We start from the raw sequence: 19,786 nt of genomic DNA, 5'->3' as shown, positions 1-19,786 counted from the left end.
TCCTTCCTTCCTTCCTTCCTTCCTTCCTTCCTTCCTTCCTTCCTTCCTTCCTTCCTTCCTTCCTTCCTTCCTTCCTGTGCTGATCCTGGCACTTCTGCTGAGCCCTGACAGCTGATCAGCGCTTCTGCAGGGCTGTCAGGCCTCAGCAGAAGCACCAGGATCAGCACCAGGGTCCAGCTGATCAGCGCTTCTTTGGGGCTCAGCAGAAGTGGCAGGATCAGTGCTGGGCTCCAGCTGATCGGCGCTTCTAGGGGGCTCAGCAGAAGCACCGATCAGCTGTAGCTGCACGTGCCAATCCTGGGCTCTTGCTGAGTCCCCATAGCCCTGCAGAAGCACACGCTGACTCTGGAGCTCCTGCCCAACTTGCTCATTTACCCTTCCCCCGAAAACAGGCTGCTCGCTCACTCGTCCTTTCCCTGAAAACAGGCCGCTTGCTTGCTTGCTCTTCCCCTGAAAACAGGCCACTTACCTGCTTGCTCTTCCCCTGAAAATAGGCCTCTCGCTCACTCGCTCTTGCCCCAAAAACAGGCCACTCACACGCTCTTCCCCAAAAACGGGCTGTTCGCTTGCCCTTCCCCCCAAAACAGGCCACTCGCTTGCTCGTTCGCTCTTACCCTTCCTCCGAAAACAGGCTGCTTGCTCTGTCCCTCCTCACTGCTTTGCTAAGAAAAAGCTCTTGACTTCTTGCTCTTTCTTTCCCTCTCCTGCCAAAACCTGCCCCTTTTATACCTTCTCTTCTCTCCACCTTCCTCCTCCTTTTCTCTTCTGGTGTGCCAGAAGCTCAAATTACCATGTCGCCACGTGCGCCAATCCTGAGGCTTCTGCCAAGCTCTGCAGCTCCAGCTGATCTCCTCCAGGTCTGTGCGGTGCCGCTTTAGCTGGTTCCCTCCCCTGCTATACTACGCTAGGGGTTGCGTACCACCTGCCAGGTGCTAAAGGTACCAATGGCGGTATGCGTACCACAGGTTGAAAAGCCCTATATTATATTATGCCCAGTCTACAGCTAAGTAGTCATGAATGCATCCAATATATTATATTCCAGTAAGATACTATTTTCTGAATAGTTATGCTTAGTTATATTGCATTATTTTAGTTTGGGTTTTTTACCACCTAAAAACATTTTGATTCATCACTTGACACTCAGCATATTCACATATATGGCATATTGGTCAATTGTCTTCTTCAGTCACCCATGTTTTGTCAATTTAACTTGTAGACTGAATACAGGGAAGGAGGGAAGAAGGGAGAGAGGGAGGAAGGAAGAAAAAAAGGAAAGAAGAAAGAAAGGCTCTTCATGTTCAAAAGTTGATTCAGAACAGAACTTGTAGATATATAATTGTATGTATGCTTGGGGATTCAGTTTTTCTGTGTGTGTAAGATGCATTCAACATGCAAAATCTATGTAGAACTTCAATTCATTGTATGTGCATAGATAATGTTTGTAAAGATTTTCTTCTTAATATACTATTTTATGAACAGGCATTCTATTGTACGTTATATAACAGTACAATTCTATCACATACGAAGGTAAATGGTATTCAGTTCACTGGAGTTTATGATATTTATGTGCAGTCACAGCCTTTTCACGTATGAATTAAACTACATCAAATGAGCTTCTTTCCCTCTCACCCTCTCTGTTTACATTTGAAGTTTGGTCATAATCTTTTCCAACATTGTTTCTTTTATCTGCCAGTACTGCTTCATTTTCCATTAGTTTAATATAACAGGGTTCTTTCCAACATGATACAGAAAACAGAAATGGAAGAATCTTTTTCAACAGCTGAAAGTAATCTCTAAAAATTCCAATCAGGTAACTGCCAAGATACAAAGTTGAAGTTCCACAAAAATGCAAGCTTACTTCATTTTCTTTGTCCAATTTTGAATAGAATAGAGCTGGAAGGGACCTTGGAGTTCTTCTAGTCCAGCCCTCTTCTCAAGCAGGAGAACCTATATCATCTCAGACAAGTGACTGTCTAGCCTCTTTTAAAAAATCTCCAGTGATGGAGCTTCCACATTCTGGGGGCAAGCTATTCCACTGGTTAATTGTCCTTACTGTCAGGAAGTTTCTCCTTAATTCCAGGTTGCTTCTCTCTTTGATCAGTTTCCAACCATCGTTTCTTGTCCTCCTCTCTGGTGCTTTGGTGAACAACCTGGACAATTGTTGTGCTCCCATTCCTTCTGTGGATTCTGTTGCCACTTGTTTGACAATTGTCTAATTTGTGGCTCTTCCTCCTGTCTCCTATGGTCATTCCCACATACAATCAAATCAGATCAGATCAGATCAAATCTTTATTATGATCAAAGATCATAAATGGGGAAGGAAATAATTTTAAAGCATCAAAATCAAGCATTACATATAAAAAAACTAAAATATATAAAATCAAAATCCAATGAATATCAAATGTATTTAAAAGGAGGGATAGAAGCAATAGATAAGTGCAAGGGATCATTGCAAACTTAGATCTATCACAATACAGAGCACTCTAGACTGATGAACTAGTTGCTTGTAAAAACTGGTTTATGGCACAAGTCATCTTCTGACCTGTGCTGCTACACAGAATCTGGCAACATTATATATTCTAGCAGAGTTCATATTTAAAAGCAGCAGGGAGGTGTCAAATTGTCCTGTGCATCCTGGGTATTTATGCAATAATGCCAAGATAAGACTAATATGAATGTCTCTGAAATACAAGCACTATGTGTCCAGAGTCAAGGGCATAGTCTCTCCAGGGAGATCTTGTACTCACCTTCAAGGAGAGCTGAGGGAAGGGCATAACATTGTGCAAGACCTAAATGCCCTCCAGTAATTAGGTAATCCAGGATTAATTATGTATGCCATAGGGCAGGCAGAGTACCTGTTGGGTTCACTGTCAATAAATGTTGGGCTTGGCTAGGTTCAATTGTCACTCTTAGTCTGCCACATGCTATTTAATGAGTGCATTGGCCAGCTCAAAACCCATGCTAAGAAGTTGTTTATTGGCTTAGCTTCAAACAGTTTTGAGTACTGCAAGTATATGATGGTCACCTGTTGTCTTGAGGTTGGTAGTTGAGTTCCTCTGTACATTTTGAGCAATGTAGTCCCAAGTTCCACATACCATGACAGCTGGAGAGAAGAGATGCTTGGGTCCTTTGGTTTCTTCTTTCTTTCTAGAAGGGAAAACCACCCAGAGTCATTGGGAGTCAGGCAGCATAAACATTCAATAATTTCAAGCCCAAATTCTGATTCCAAATGGATGTTCAGTGTAATACTACAGACACACAAGCATTTTTGAATCACAGATTTGATTCTTACGTCATCATCAATTATGCTGCACATAATTTTTTTTGGGTATAAATAAAAACATGTGGTAGTTTGTATGAACTGGAGAATAGGATATAAAAATATTAAAACTGATTGCTTAAAATTATTAATGATTGGTTGGATTTATCTTCAATGTTCCTGGTTCAATCCTAATTTATTGTTTAAAAACAATAAACATGCATCATATAATAACAAATATAATATTGCTTCTCTTATTTATTGTATTACTGTTTCCAAAATTAAAATAGTCCCCAACATACTTATTTCTATTGATTACATTAAAACATCTCAATCAAACAAGATGACAACTGATAATATTTTCAAACCAAAGTAACATTATATCCACATGAAACTTATGAATGCACAAGAAAAAAAATCTTGATTATGAGTTTTATTGGTTTTACTCAATATCTCTGAGCATTTGGCCAAGACAAAATAAATTGTAGGCAATTGTCATAAAAACCCAGTACTACCCAACCAAGGCAATGCTGCTCAACTTTATTATAAGACCACAACAATACTCATTCTTATTTTGATATTACAATAAGTAAATCACACTATAAAGAAAGTCATGTCAATTAAGACATCAGATTTAAAAGCAAATCATCACATATGTAAATACTGTTTTATTTAAATTATGCCATAATATTTTGACCAGGAGTTTTAAAGCTCAGAACCTCTTAAGCCAGGCCCTACTTTGGATGCAGATGGCATATCATTAAAACCAACTGTAGACAAGATTTTTATATTTTATAATTTTCCATTTTATCTTGTGTCTGCTTACAGCTCCATCTGTGATCCATTGCACTGGCAGTAAATACTTCAAGATAAGATATAGCTTTTCTAATATATTGACACAACAAAGCTTGAATTCATTTGATGACTTCATGAATAACATTCCAGAACAAACCATGCTGTGGAACAGACAATTGTACAGAGACTAGAATTATGGAATTGATCTAGCTGCTCTGATTCTGTATTTAAGCATTTATATGACCCTGTTTATGGCATGGTTGTCACAAGTCAGGCTTAGGAGAGACCAGAACAATTTGTTCAGGGAGATGTCCTAAAACCATTTCCACTACAACTGCATCACTTAACATTTAGTTTCCACCTTGGAAAATAACATTATAATGGATAATTTATATATAATTTATTTCTTGTTTTTCAGCACTGTTGTTGGCTTCAAATTCCTAAATCAGTTTCTAATATAAAAATATAAACCAATAACAACAACAAAGTGATAAAAAGGATATTGTAGTGAAATCACACCTGGAATAGCAATTGTTTGACCAATTAAATCCAAATTAAAACCAATGTTTTATGAAAAAGGCAAAATCCAGTTGAATCTATTATTTGGTAATCACCCTTCATTTCTAAAAGGAAGCTCCTGTGATCAGGCTGGCTTCAGTAGGTCTGCCCCTAATAAACTGTGATGTTGAACAAATGGAGCTCTTATGTTCCAAGTCAGACCAGTGATCTGTGTTAAGCTTATGGAGCTCTTTTCTTCAGAGGCTATAGTAGGTAGCAATTTTCTCCATTTTAGATTAAGCAGTGGTAGAAATCCTTCTCTTAAATTGCCTCACCTTCACTTCTTATTTTAGATTACTTCAAAGCTTTAGAAAGTAGATCAGTATTTTTATATCCATTTTTAGTTTGTCCTTTAGGAAAGTGCTCATTGCCCCCTTCTCACACATCCATGTCACAGCAGCTCCATGACACAGTGATGGTGCACCTACTTTTTTGCTAAAAAAAATAATTCCTAAATTCCTTGATATCTCCACATAACACTGGAAAATTGTGTCACTATATTTCTACAAAATGTTAGCCAGTCAGCTTTTACAATACTGACACTACATTCCCATGTGACAGAAAGTGTTCTATTTTTGCCCTATGATCGACAATTGCCAAGAAATTATTTAAATCTTTGATGCCATTATATTAAAATGAATACAAAAGTCATACTTGATAGGCATATCCCACGTCTGGCATCACATTTTCAAAATAAGTGCGTGCTATAACAACAACAACAACAACAACAACAACAACAAAACATTTTCTTGCCACTGTCAATCTGTCTGACACTTAAAGGATGGTTTACTCAGTTATACTGTACTGTATATCCTGTTCCAATAAATTCTGTTATTAGTTTGAAATGAAAAATAGGTTGGAAATATTGGGATATTGTAAATACATTTTCATGACAGAATTACTTTAAACCAGTTAGGTTTAAATTAGCAAAATACTTTTACTTAAGTATGTATCTCAAAGAGCACCCAGGAAGGTGTTATATTGGGGTAATACTAATTCATGAATATTTTGGATAAATGAAGGTTAAAAGATATTGTACATAACATAAATTATAGTGCTTACTCAATATAATATATGAATACGAGTAAAGAGTAATAAACCTGTATAGGCATTTGTGTGTGTGTGTGTGTGTGTGTGTGTGTGAGATCGTATGTGGGAATAATTTGGGAGACTTGAAGAAAAGCGACAAACTACATAATTGTTATGCAAAAGCTGTCTCATCCCACAGAAGAAAAAGGGACATGGAAAATGTCTCAGAAAGCACCCTCCCTAGTTTTCTGGAAGGTAAAAGTAAAAAAGGGGGAAAATGCTTTCAGATTTGCAACAGTCTGATACTCCAATCTTACATTAAAGGTACTGTGTTAGAACTCATGGTTGGGGCTTATCTGAACTACTTGGAATTGCTGACAGTATATTTATGTAAGTGTATTCTACAGCTGGTTGAGAATGCAGAAGCACAGTTAGTTTTGGGTGTTTCTCATTATGCATATGTAGTGTTTGAGAAACACCCAAATGCAGTGCATATGTAGTGTTTGAGAAACACCCAAATGTAGTGCATATGTAGTGTTTGAGAAACACCCAAATGCATTATGCATTTAGGTGTTTCTCATTATGCAAACTACATCTCTCTTGACCAATTCAAGGTGCTGGTAATCACCTACAAAGCTCTTCACGGTATGTCACCAAGGTGCTTGTGAATCAACCTTTTTCTTATTGTTTCTGCTTGCCCCACTAGTTCTAGTAGAGAGGATACAGTATACTGTGAGTCTCCTATATTAAACAATGACATCTTTGGGGGCTTCTTTCTCAATGGCAGCACCTGCCCTATGGAATAGTATTCCCTCAGCAATTTGGATAGCCCAACTTTGTTAACTTTTCACAAGGCATTAAAGACCTAGCTGTTTCTCCAGGCATATGAGCCATGTGAGTAGATCACTTCTATTATTATTGATGGTGAATGTTTATCTTTGGGTACTGGGAAACAGTGTATGTTGGTTTGTATCAAGATCTGTCAAAATGATAAAGCAGGCATTATAATGTCACAACACAAGAGCCCACTCTTTATATCCTTGTGTGCAATACTAGAACACAAATATTAAAGAGGTGTTCCAATGTAATGGGATTTTTTTATGATTTGTTTCTCCTTATCCTCATGATGCTACCAATTGAATGACTTTGAGGAAACTTTTAGAGCAAATCTAAAAATGTGTCCTGGGCTAAAATTCTAATATCTGTAGATGAGAAATGAGGCAATATGCCATGGGAAATTAATTTCATATCAGAAGAATGCAACTTTTAGTTCCTGAGCCGCATTCTTTCTTGCAAACGTTGGGTGTGACTTTGGGTGTGTCATCTAGAGGCTGTTTATATCAAATTGTAATTTTAGTGCAACTGAAAGGAAAAATGATGAATATATAACAGAAGAGTGATCATATGAATTATACATAAATGTAGGTTAACTTAAATCATTACACATTTTGTACTCTAAACAAAATGCCTTCAATATATTATTCCAAGGTCAAATAACTACAGGCCTAGAAAAAGCTGTGCACCCAGTGTTAGATATATGTCAGCAGAATACAGGTTATGTAGGCCTTTTTAGATGTTATAGATTCTGCTATTATGTAGAATCTAGTATAGAGGCAGCCTAGGAAAGTCAGGAAGTCCTTCTCAAGAGAAGGAACCGGCAATTAGAGGATTAAACAAGGATTAGTTTTGCCCAGAGGAAGCATGACCTAGACCCTTCTCCACATAATCACTGAGTTCATTAAGAGGGATTATTCTATTGTGTCACCTCTCTATATTAATCTGAAAATGAAATCTACATTTAGCTCTGTCTTTGCTCTGATCCTTCAGACATAGCAAACATTCAGGGATTACTTCATCAGAGGAAGTTAGGGTCAGAGGAAATTAACACTGGTTAGAGTGATGCAGCCTAAATAGATTCTGTAAGATTGGGGACTTTGAAACTGAATTTTAAATGTTCAAAGTCAAGATCTGGATGTCTCTATTCTTCTTGAGTATATTAAACTTAGGAAAGAAAGTCCAGTCTACCTTACTACAGTATTTCCATTAGTAGGGCAACAGTCCATTCTAACAGTTTCAAAAGAGCTTTTTTTTCTACTTTAAGAAAATTAAATTTGTATTGTCAAGCTCTCCTAATTGACACAATCTTTGTCTGAATCTTCTTCTAATTTATGTGGCATTTATTTAAGGAGCTTCTGCTGTCAATTTATGCTAATACAAATTATTCTGATTGAATTCTTTTGCAAATATATTTTACTGCTGAAAACTCTTTTTTAAACATAGTCATTACTGTTTGTATAGAACATTCAGTTGCATCCTTTTTTTCTGATATGCATTTGTTTCTGACTGAAGGAAAGCAAACTCTTTATTTAATGTTTATCTCTCTGCAGTTACAACCTTCAGTGGAATGGAAAATATTCTAAATACAATCCATGGGGAAATTATTTGGCATCTTTTGTTCTGGCTCTGCTGGATTTTGACACACGGCAAGCAGTACAGTTCATTTCCTAGCATCTCCCTAAAACCACAATGCTGAAACTCATAAGAAGTTTGATTACACCAACTGCTTAACATATTGCAACAGCATACATTAGGATCTAAGCAGAATGGAAGCTTTACTATTAGGGAAATCTTATACTAACAAAATTAGTGTAGCCATCAAGTGCTCTAAAAAGTTAAAAAACAAAAAGAAAATATTCAGAGCATATATGGTAGTTGCAAAATAATGTTCTCATAGTGAATTTTCATTCATACTGCAGGATACAGGTAGTCTGTGACTTAGGACCATAATTGGAACTGGTAAATTTATCTTTGCTTATTTAATAACTCAGCATGGTTATTAAATGAGACATCACATGATCACTCCTGATTGTACAACCTATTTTACTGCTATCATTGAGGAAATCACTCGAGTTGTTAGGCAAATCACATGGTTGTTAAGTGAATCACAGTTGTTTCAGCAAATTTGGCTTCTGCCATTGAATTGGCTTATTAGAAGCTGGCTGGGAAGGTCGCAATTGTGATCACATGATCACAATAGTGGTGTGATGGACATAATTTTGAGGATGGGTCTTTTTTTCAGTTCCATCATAACTTTGAAGTTTTATTAATGAATAATTGAAAGTTGAAGACTATTAATATAAATATAAACATTAAGGTAAAGGGCAACTGTGATTGCTTTTTCAAAGATCCTGCAATTTACTGGATTGTTAACCTTCTGTATTATAATTGATTTTTGAAACTTTGCAATGCTTTTTTTCTCATGATCACAAATATAATAAATCAAAGACAGAGTTGCATATGTAGAAATAGGCAAAATGTTTAAAAAGTTGTAAAATGAATTTATGATATCATAGTAACCAGCGTAGATTTCTGCCTCCCTACTTCACTTGCAAAGTTAACCCAACTGAAGAAAAATGTGTGGGATATGTCTAACAAATCTATTTTGAAATCAGCTCATCAATCATAACTTTTGCATAAGGGCTTATACAAGTTCATTCTTAAAATGTGAAAACTGGAATGGAGAATTTATTACTGTTGTTTTTGCAAGGTAAAGATAAGAACCTGCACAAAACCAAAAAGATGTATGGTTGAGATATCACTCCCAGATATGGGATTTTGTGGGGTGTGCACAATTTTTTTTCTCTCACCAGAGAAATGTCATCAGAAATAGCATCTCATTCATTCTGATTAAAATAAAACTTATTTTTATGAGCAGTGTAACACTATCCGTTACTGCAGTAAACTGCAAAAGAAATTATATTCTGTACTTTATGTCAAATGAGCATTGTTATATTAAATGGGCATAAATATTCAAGGTGTCTTAAGGCTGATCTCTTTGACCAGGTTGTTCCAACACAAGTATGGGCCATTAACCCCTTCTCATAACATTGTCATCTATTCACTCCAGTCCACAGGAAGACAAACTCGATCTGTCTGTTTTTGCTCTACATCAAAAGTAGAGTTTTGGACTTTATGTGTTTTATTTTAGTTTGGGTAAATTCCCCCACTGCTCCAATTCCCCAAAGGAAAGTGAAATATACAACTAACAAATAATTGGATACTGTAGGAAGAACACTATTCCCTGCCCTCCACAGATAATTTGCCTTGGGCTACCATTTTGTTTTAGGACTAAGCAAAACATGGTGGATCTTGTTTTTTGTTTTTAAAAAGGATGATGAGAATTTTGCCAATTGTTCTTCAAGGCCCAAGAGACAGGAAGAATAGTGAAATTGTGGTATTTTTATATTTTTATTGGTTCAGTGATGGGCACATCAGGAAGGAAGGTGTCAATAAAAGGAGGAATCAATGAGGGTAGGTGACAAACAAAAATGGCTGTTAATGGAAATAATTAAGTGTACTTAATAATCCACCAAAGATTATGGGAAAACAATTGGGATTTACTTTTCTAGCATGTGTGGCAAGAATGAAGAAAAAGTGGACACCACCAGTTGGAGATCATAGTAAGCATAGTCTAGAAAACAGATCAAAATGGCAAGAATGGATTAAAATGTTGGCATAGCAAGAGCATTTAGGCTTATATACTGCCTCACAGCTCTTTGCAACACTCTCTGGACAGTTTACAATGTAGAAACATTATTTGAATATTGCTCCCAGCAATCTGGTCCTCATTTTACCAATTTTGGAAGGATGAAAGGATGAGTCAACCTTGAGACCCATCAAGATCAAATGTCAGGCTGTGGGCAGAGTTTGCCTGAAGTACTTCACTTTAATCATTATGTCACCAGGGTTCCAAAAATATTGAAAAGGATTTCCTTTCCATCTTTGTTGGGTACAGGAAACATGCATTTAAGGCTGTGGTGACAGGACTCTTCACAGAGCACCATTTTTGACATTTTTATTCCTGAAAGCAGAACTTTCAGCCAAAGTTGCCAGCAGTCTGTCTTGAGTTTCAATCCAGAAGCCGCAAATCCAATTGTTGCCAGGCAAATTTATTGAAAATGGCAACATGAAACTCCCAATCATTGCAGAAACTTCAAGCCAAGCATATGCTAAATGTCATCATTCTGATTTTCTTATTTTCAATCTGCTGATATCAACTATATACAATGCAAAAAATGTTCAGGGTTCTAGTATTCAAAAGATTTTTTTAAAAATCAAGAAACAGACCAACATACTATGTAGAAGATAGTGTTTATATAATTTATCATTAGTTTATGTTATGGAAACAGAAAACAACTTTATGAACATATTAGCTCTGTAATACTGTAGATCTGGGTCATTATTCTAAGCTTGACTTGGCATAGCTTTCACAAACATAAATAGAAAGTATAGATTAGAGACCAATATTGTATACAGTAGCTATTATATTAGACAACTATTCTTTAAGGTGGGTAAGATAATTGAAATTGGAAATAACATTTGAGAATTGAAATGTTGCAGATACTCCCATCAATGAGCAGCTCACTACATGGAAAATTATTTAGAGAGATTACATTAATTAGATAAATTAATTAGGCATCATGAATACGTACACCTCCAAGATCAGAAGTAGCTTCTGAACAAATTTCCTGTTCTGGAGAAAATGAGTTGGATGCTACTCTTGTCCATTTGCCCTGCTTATAGAATTCCCATAGGCATCTGTGTGATCAAAATTCTAGATGAGATATATTTTTCACTTGATTTAAGTGACCTTTTCTTCTCTTCTTCTGTTTTCCCTTTAGACAAAGAAATAACACTACATAGAAGATGATTTTGAAACCCCAATCTGAAATTGGAAAATTAGACTTTTTTCCCAGGCTTGTTTTGATGTCTTAATGTTTCTTTTCATCTTAAAATAATTTAGCAAAAATGAGACAGTGATTTTATTTTAAGAAGTGGATTGGCATCCATTGATAAAAAAGGAAAAATGGCTTAATCAAGGGTGTCTTAGATTGAAATAGCTGCATCAAAAGCAGATATTTGTGGAGAAATAGTGATGCTGAATGATGGTCCGGTGATCCTATGCTACTCATTTCATAAACGAAAAGTAAGTAACTTTTTGCAGATATACTGGACAGTATTAGGATGATGATGATGATGATTATGATGATTATGATGATGATGATAAGATGGCTGCAAAAGCTATGGACTACAATGCTGCCAGAGTGAAAATGGTTGTCCTGTCAATTTGTAAGGATCAACCCATATTAATAGAAATGTAAATAGAGATTATTGGAAATGAATAAGATTCGTCTTCATTTTGGATATTCTTTTTGTTCAAGAAATTGGAGACAGCATTCTTTTATTCAATTTGCTAAATGGCAAAGTCTGAAGAATAGTAAATTTGTTTGAAAAGTATCCTTATGATCATATATATTACTTTTATCTGTCTCAACAATATCAAAAAGAGCATAAAATGATATGTGTAGCATTATACTTTGGACTCTGTTAAATAGACCTAAGGTTGATTGCCAGTTAGACACCCTAGTAATTGAAATGAAGTCCTGAAGAGCACTGTTATCCACTATGAATCTTCATTTAATCTTTCTCTCAATAAAAAAACAGATTCCATTATTTCATATTATTCTAAAAAGAGAAGAGTGAAACTCTTGTAAACTTAATGGACACTGGTTTTCTTTGCAAAAATGTCAAAGTAGTTGGCTGTAGATAGCTTTGGGAACTAAAAACATGCCTCCAAATTCAGTAGCAAAGCTCCTAAATAAAGAGAGAATTATATATTTTTATCACCACAATTGTTGCAACTTTGTGACCATTAGTAGCTTTTTTTTTTTCCCCAGAAAGCACTTCTATGACCGCAAGGCATTTCTCTAAACTTTAGACACTGAAATAATGATTCATCATAGATTAATCAGTCAAGCAAGAAGTAGGCAGGATCTATGCTTAGATTAAAATAATTTTTATCCCATTAATGTCTGGGAAATTAATCCAGTTTTTGAAAATGATGGGAAGGTGTATGACAGTTGCTGTCAAAGAGGTTGGGAGATTGTCAAATGAATGCTATGTAAACTAATCATGATGATATTGATAGTGTATAAATTACTTAGATTTCCCACATGCCCATTTTGGGAGAGATAAATAATTAATTCACCCTTGAGTTCATCACCAATTAACCTTCCAACAGCAAGAATGGAAAGGAAAAATAAAACCTTTGATTTTGGCAAAACAAATTAAACTGATGCTGTTTAAAAAGCTTATTGATGTGATATTGTTTCTGGGATCTAAACACTCACTACCTATCAAATAGCTTTTACACTTGTTTTTCCATCTGAAACACACAAAAGACTAATTAAGTAGGGCAAAATTTGAATTTTACTAGATTTAATAAAAATCACAACATTTTCATTGTTTCCAGAATAACAATTTGCATGTGCCTTGAATAACTTGCTAGTTACACATTCTTCAGGAAATCTTTTCAAGTTCTTGGACAATAATCCATATAATGACCTTATAGCCAAAAGATTTGTGGACTGGAAGTAATTTGCTGATTTTTTTTTTCTCTACTCCGACTAAAGTCACTAACCATTTAAAATAGCTTTTACAAGACATGTCATTATGGTTTCTTTTTTTGCCTTTTCACTATTTCTGTGATATGTTTTTTCAGTACTGATTTAAAATAATGCTTTATTTTGAATGTTAATTTCCATTTAATACCTATATGGCCTGTTAATATTATTCACATGATGTAGAACAGTCTTTTATCAATCTGGATGCACTCTAGGTGGGTAGTCTTCAACTTTCAAGACTATATTGACTAAGGAATTCTGGAAACAGACCTTGGAAAAGGCTGATATAGAATGGGCAGGAGCTTAGATAGATATATCCAAATCTCTTCCAATCCTTAGGCAATTTTAGATTCAATGCTACCTTATATGATTTCTTTAAAAAAAAAAAAAGACTTACAAGTTTAGCTAAAAGCAGAATCTTAGCCCTGTATCAGATGAATGTTTTTTTATTTAACAATTTGTGTATTCAAGCTCATAGGTTTCCATACAGAGCTATAAAAGAGCCATAGAGTGTTGAGAACAGTGAATAGAGGTCTGATTTCATAGTGGCTTTGATTATATAGAATAATCAGCTGTTGGATTATTGTAAAAAATAAAATTTCAGATTGCATAAATGTTTTCAAATTGCATAAATAATAACACAAATATAGTTCATTTCCTTGTATATTTGGTATCTTAAATGTTAAATTCTTATCTGCAGATTCAGCTTTCAATATTTTGTCCATGTGAAATGTTGTAGTTTTTACAGATCAAGCACTTTGAATTATGTTTTCTTCACTTTGCTCTCTACTTGAATCCAGTGGTTATTCAACTGAGGAATCTTTTTATTAACCCACGAGTCATTGGTGAGATTTATATTGCACAAAACTATAATGTAGTTTGGTTGACTTTAGCTTAGTACTAAGTTTGAATTTGACTCTGTAAATTGTATGAACACTGTAAAGCAGGGATCCCCCAACCCCAGACTGTGGCCCACTACCAGGCCATGGCCTATTTAGAACTGGGCCGCACGAGAGGTTGGTTGGTGCACATGCAGCTCCACTCACAAGAGTGATGCCCCAAAGGCTTCTTTTCTCTATTGCATGAATGGATCTGCGTGTGTGCATACTAGCCTACCACCTGCATGCCCTGATTTCCCTCTCCCCCACAGCCAGGCCACCAAGCTGCCAGCTCCCGATAGTCCAAAAGAGGAGCACTGAGAGCAGAGGCTGAATGGCACGAGCCCACCTTGCTCAGGTTCACTGATTCACCAAGGCTGCCTGTGCAGGATACCTGATTCGCTTTTGGGGTGTCAGGCAGCCTTGATGATATGAAAGGGCATGAGACCGTGCCCCAAAAGGCTTCTCTTCTCTGTGCCAAAAGCTTTTGCAAAGATGAAAGTTGGGAGCAATCTCATGCTGCTTCAGGCCTTCCATCCCTTTGCATCCCTTTGGTGCCAAGAAGTCTGAAGGAGTGTGAAACCATGTCCGAAAGGCTTCTCTTCTCTCTTGTGTGTGAGTGGAGTTGTGTGCACATGCGCATGTTGGCCCAATGTTCATACGGCCAGTTTCCCCTGTCCACCCCCCCCAGCCAAGCCACCAAGGCACAAAGGTTGGGGACCACTGCTGTAAAGTATTAGAAAGAATGTAGCTTCCTTTCATGGATAGTTTGTTACACTACCCAGTGCAGAAGAGTTCTGCTGGAACTTTTGGACAAAAATCCACAGAGTTCTAGGATGGCTCTTTTAGAACAGTTTTGATATTTATTGCTGTTGACAAATTTGTCTCTTCTTCTTACGATCTCTAAACTTGTTCTGGAGAACCCAGGATAATGATATAAGTGTGTAACAGGGTTACTTTGAATATTGTGAGGATCTGAACATCTAAAAGGATGTCTTTTGATTAAGATTAGACAAGATTCTGTATTGCCTTGGTACAGACAATATTTTTTTATCTGGGCCAGATTTTTCAAATGTTTTTGGGTGTTTATTGACCACTGCAGGGAATATTGAAATGTGGTGACTGAAATTTTTCTTTTTCTTATGGTCAAGCCTATTGGAGGTTTAAACACCAATTTTACTTGTTTTTCATGATGCTGACTTTATTTCCATCATGAACTTAAATGGAATATTTAAAAGCTAGGGGGAAATCAGGGGAAGGGGGAAAGCTGGACAGCTTATGAAATTTGAGGTCACAGACTTGCCACTCCTTTAAAGGCTTAACAAACTTTTATCTGTATAATGCATTGGAAAGTATAATGGGAAAACATTAATATAGTTATTTCTTTTCCACTTTCAAAATTTGTCTTTGATCCAGTATCTTCTCCACTCTCTAATTGTAGCAGGATGTAGCTATTAAGTAACTAACTTGATAAAGTTAATGCCACTTGATTATTCCAATATTTAATACAATGACTGCACTGCAGATAAAGATGATTTCATCAATTGAACCCATAATTATAATTGTATTTTTCTTTAATGCCTGTTTCCAGACATCTGTTTGGTTTTAAACACTGTGTCCAAAGTTGTATCCATCCACAACCACATCATATTCCTATCAGCTGTATTCTGTCCACATTGTATGTCACAAAAGTATAGGCCTATAGACAAAGAGAAATGTAACATCAAAGATAAATCAAAACTGGCCTCTACTGAACATATAGGCTCTGTCCCATCTGCAGGACTGATAAACTATAGTGTATAGGCTTCCCATGCCTCTTTGAAGAAATCAACAAGAGGATGGCACCATCATGCCAGTAGAGAGGAAATTTATTGCTTTGTCTGCAGAATGATATATCAAATGACATTGGTTGAAATATGGTGGACTGCACTGGCCAGCTGGCTGACTGGCATGTCTAAGGGAAGAACATTTTCCTTCTCTAACAACTGTAGAATGTAAATGTGCTCAAGACATCAAGACTTGGTTCTTCTCCTAACCTACACACAATCCTCTTCTAAGACAGACAAAGTTCATTCCTTTTTTTCTTGCAAGTATTCTGGAGGCCCTGAAGGTTAAAATGGCTAAAGGCTTTCAGACCAAGGATAATTAAACATTACCGAAAAAAGATAGGTGTGGAACATGACTGTGAAGAAATTGTGTGTGTGGGAGAATTAGTTTTGAAATCAGGCAGGTATTTATCATTTGAAGAAAAAAAATGTAATAGTCTTTTGTTATCCAAGGTATTACAATTTAAAAATGGTTCCACTGGAACAATTCATTTTACCTCTTAAAATTAACTGAACTAGTATTTCCCACTTGGCTAATCCTCTACCTTCTGGGTTTCCTATTTCTTGTTGTTTGTTTGTTTAAGAAATTGTAATTGTGTGTTTTTTAAACGGTTTTGTTAAGGCAGGTATTAATAATGTCTTGGAAATAGCAGTTAGAAGCATCTTGGCTCCTTACCCACAGTGAATTAAAAGCAGAGATCATGTGTTGGCCAAATGAGTATTTGACATCAACTACTGGCTCACTTTGGAAACATTTGAAAAAATGCCAAAGGCTTTGGCTGCACTTGTCTGTTTCCAGTATGGGCTAATATGATGCAAAGCAAATGTGGAGAAACAGATTTCTTTTTCTTCTTTGTTGTGTTCTTTTTTTTTTTTTTAGGGCTTTGGCTATTTTTAGAAGCAAAGCTGAATGGATTCCTGGGGTCATTCCATCCTTTTATCAGTAATTAATTTGGCTAGCAGTCTAACTTTTTTTCCATATCTTTACAACATGGTATTGGTAAACTGTAACAAGAATGCTTTAAAACATATTAAAAAGAGCATCAGTGCTAAATCATTGTAATTTGTATAGAACCATTGACAACAGCCATATGGTCAGACTCAACATTGTAGTCTATTTGACCTGCCATATCAGCTTTTGTGTGAATCTCGCACTTGAGTAGGTAGTTGGTGGCTTTAGCTTTCAGATAATGACAAAATATAATCACATCTTAGGATCATTCCACATTAAACAAAACCATGTATTTTCTTTTTCTATAAAGAAAGAATAAAAGGTCTACAGAGATTGGGAGTTTTCTTATAGTGTACCTTTGCCAATGTGAACTTTAAATACTAGTTGCTTCTTTTATCATTCTGCTGAAACAATTGACATAGCAGGTAGTAATTAAATGGCTAAGATATATTATTTTAAGACTTTATATTTTTCCCTTAATTGCACACCAAGATCTCTCTGTTCCTGAGAAACCCATAGAAGAAGCAAAAGAAGATAATGGAACTCAAAATATTCCTCCAAGAGCTACAGTGTAAACTATTGGACATTTATCCTTGGTTTCCAAAGAATTAACACTAATTGGAAGGGCATACATACACAGAGCATCAATACTTGGAAAACAAGAGATGGGGAGATAAGTATAGCAAGGAATATATATGGCTCCTGTAATAAAGTCAATATGTAGCCTTGATGTCATAGGTAGTTTTTAAAATAAACCTTTAGTTACAGACTAATTTCACAATCTCCTTGCAATAATCTGGTCATACTTTTAGTAAGAACTATATTCTTTGACAACCTGCTGTATGAAGGAGTGTTAGAGTTTGTTTTTAAAAAGGAAAAGTGTTCTCCAAAGAGAAAGAGATATCTAAAAGATGGAATGGGCACCTTCCTCTCTGCACACATGGAAGCGTGATCCAACATTATCATTTCCTTCAGCCCCATTGCCAATTACCTTTCCACTCCTCTCTTTGACGGAAAACAGCCCCTATCATTAAAAAAAGAAAAAAAATAGGTTTAATCACTCATATTACATATATCCTCAAGAGACAAATCTATAATGTGCATGGGAGCATAAGAATATAGTAAAGTAAGTGTAGGCTGAAATGAATTTCAACACTTCAGTTATTTTCTTTATTAGAAACACACAAACATATACAGAATAAGGCTATGTAAGAAACGTTTCAAGGCAGCTTTGTTCTAATGAATTAAAAATAAAAATATTTTATGCTGGTTCCATCACAGAAATTAACAGAATGACATTCTTAATTCTCTTGTTACCCCTTGTTTGTTTGTTAGAATAAGATGGTAGTCCATGCTACCTGTTGTCTTCTACTCAAGCTAGAGAAAATTGGTGATCTTTAGCTTGAACTATATATTTTAGTTAGTTTGTTCATTTTTAATCATTTAGCTGAGTCCAACTCTTGGTGACTTTATAGGCAATGCTCTCCATGCTACCTTGCCAAGCACAGCTTCTTTCAATTGCTGGATGTTCAACTTTGTGTCAAATTTGATGTTATCAAGCCAGTATGTTCTTTGCTTGCCCCTTCTTTTTTATCCACTAACCATTCAAGGCATCATTGCCTTCTCCAATGAATTTGCTCGCATAAATAAGATGTAGTCTTATGATTTTAGCTTCTAGTGATATGTTTGGTTTCATACAATTTAACACCTCTGCTAATTATTCTGGCTATCCATAGTATATGCAGTAATTTATGCCAGCACCACAGTTCAAGAGCGCCAATTCTTCTTAGATCAGCCATTCATGTATTTTAGTAGTTTTAGTTTAATCCCAGAATTTGCTTCTTTAGATTGCTACACTTGGTTTGGAAAAAGAGCAGAACCTCAATCAAAGCAACAGTTGCACTCTTTCTTATGCTCAAAACAAGTTCTCTTCTGTTGACACATTTCCTTTGTTCTGGTCAGTACTTTTTAGCTCAAAGCATTTTGTGTGGCTCCTTGTCTACAGATACACACATAGAGGAAGCTAAATAAAATGGACAAACCCAACCTCCCCTTTCCTTTCTGCTTCTCATGTAGCTATAAATCAAGCCACTATGATGTAGTTGCTTTAAAAATGCAGAGACATAATTCGGGTTCTTTTCAAAAAAATAAACACAAGGACTTCCGGTGGCAGGCACCTTCGCTGGATGCAGCTGTTTGCTGCTCCCGCCTGTTTCTGCGTAAAAGCCGTTTTGACAGCCTGCATCAGCTGTCAAATGGCTTGATACCTTTCCCCTGGGCATAGGGGGATAGGTGAGCTGCCCGAGGTAGGAGTTGAGTTCCCGAGTCGTCCCTTGTGGACGATGTAGGTGAGAACTCCTCCGGAGCCCCGGGCTTCTCCGTGATCCAGGACGCCTTCGCTGTAGCGAAGCTAGAAGCCGCCGTCACTGCTGCAACCTAAAGATAACTGTGAGTTTGCCGTATAAGCAGACGAACCGACCCTGGAAGTCTGTTTTGTAATTTATGGACTATACTCTAACTTGGATAATATGCTCTTCCCTGCATTTGAGTTGGAATGAGGGAAAGTGAACTTAAAATGGCGATGACTTGATACTTTTCAGCAAGAAGTGAAAGTGATTTCCGGTTTGAACTTTTGTTACTTCTAACTGGCGCATTATTTGCTTTGGCTGAATTTTCTACAAGACTTTTTAACAAATTGGATTATATTGCAAATATGGCTTCGAAAAAAACTGCGCCCTCGATTGTAAAATATACATCTCCGATGACCCAGACACCTCAGTCAACTTCAAAAACTTCCCACTCATCACACCCTCCATCTTCTTCGTCTCCACCGCCCTCCGGCAAAGAGCTGCAGGATTTGATGGCTGCAACTATTAAGCAAATGACTGAGATGTTTCAAGAGATGGATGTTAAAATGCAAAATAGATTTGATCAACTATCGCAGCAACAATTGGATTTATCACAACAACAGCATGATTTAGCACAGAAGCAGGATGATTATTGTGCGAATGTGGCAACTGCTTTTA

The sequence above is a fragment of the Protobothrops mucrosquamatus genome, unplaced genomic scaffold (genome assembly GCF_001527695.2).
Source record: "Protobothrops mucrosquamatus isolate PMUCROS unplaced genomic scaffold, P.Mucros_1.0 scaffold_280, whole genome shotgun sequence".
Classification (NCBI taxonomy): Eukaryota; Metazoa; Chordata; class Lepidosauria; order Squamata; family Viperidae; genus Protobothrops; species Protobothrops mucrosquamatus.
The sequence above is the reverse complement of the archived record's forward strand: the minus strand, read 5'-3'. Positions refer to the sequence as shown.